This window comes from Geospiza fortis, unplaced genomic scaffold (genome assembly GCF_000277835.1).
Source record: "Geospiza fortis unplaced genomic scaffold, GeoFor_1.0 scaffold5549, whole genome shotgun sequence".
Classification (NCBI taxonomy): domain Eukaryota; kingdom Metazoa; phylum Chordata; class Aves; order Passeriformes; family Thraupidae; genus Geospiza; species Geospiza fortis.
In genome coordinates, this window is record NW_005055232.1 from 11,363 (window position 1) to 11,968 (window position 606).

Consider the following 606-nt stretch of genomic DNA (forward strand, 5'->3'; position numbering starts at 1 on the left):
CTGGGACCAGCCCGGTCCCAGCCGTGCCGGGGGTCCCGACGGCGCTGCCCCGTGTCCCCCCAGGGTACCGGTTCTTTAAGCCAGGGGGTTTGTTCGGGATGAAGCCGCCGGAGGAGCCGTTCGGAGCCGCGCGGACAGGCCCAGAGGAGTCCAAGGCCCTGGGCAGCCCCTGCGCTGGTGAGTCCGGGTCTGTGGCACTGGGGGAGCAGTGGGACTGGGGGGCTCCGGGGAAAAGGCGGGCTGGGATTCTTCAGGGGTGTTCTGGGTGGTTTAGAACTTTTTGGGGCTAGTTAGGGGCTGTTCTGAGCCAGTTTAAAGACCTTTTTCAGCCATTTTGGGCCAGTTTTCGGCCATTTTGGCGCCATCCTCGGCCGGTTCACAGCCATTCATGACCAATTTGTGGTAATACTGGACCAGTTTGTGGCCATTGTGGGCAAGTTTTGAGAGCCAGTTTTGGCCATTTTGAACCAGTTTTTAACATTTTGAGCCAGTCTGGACACTTTTGGACCTGTGTGTCACAAACTGGGTGGTTTGGGGGCCCTTTGGGGTGTCACACAGCAGGAGACGCTTGGGGAGTTGAGGCCCTTTGTGGTGTCCCATGTCCCC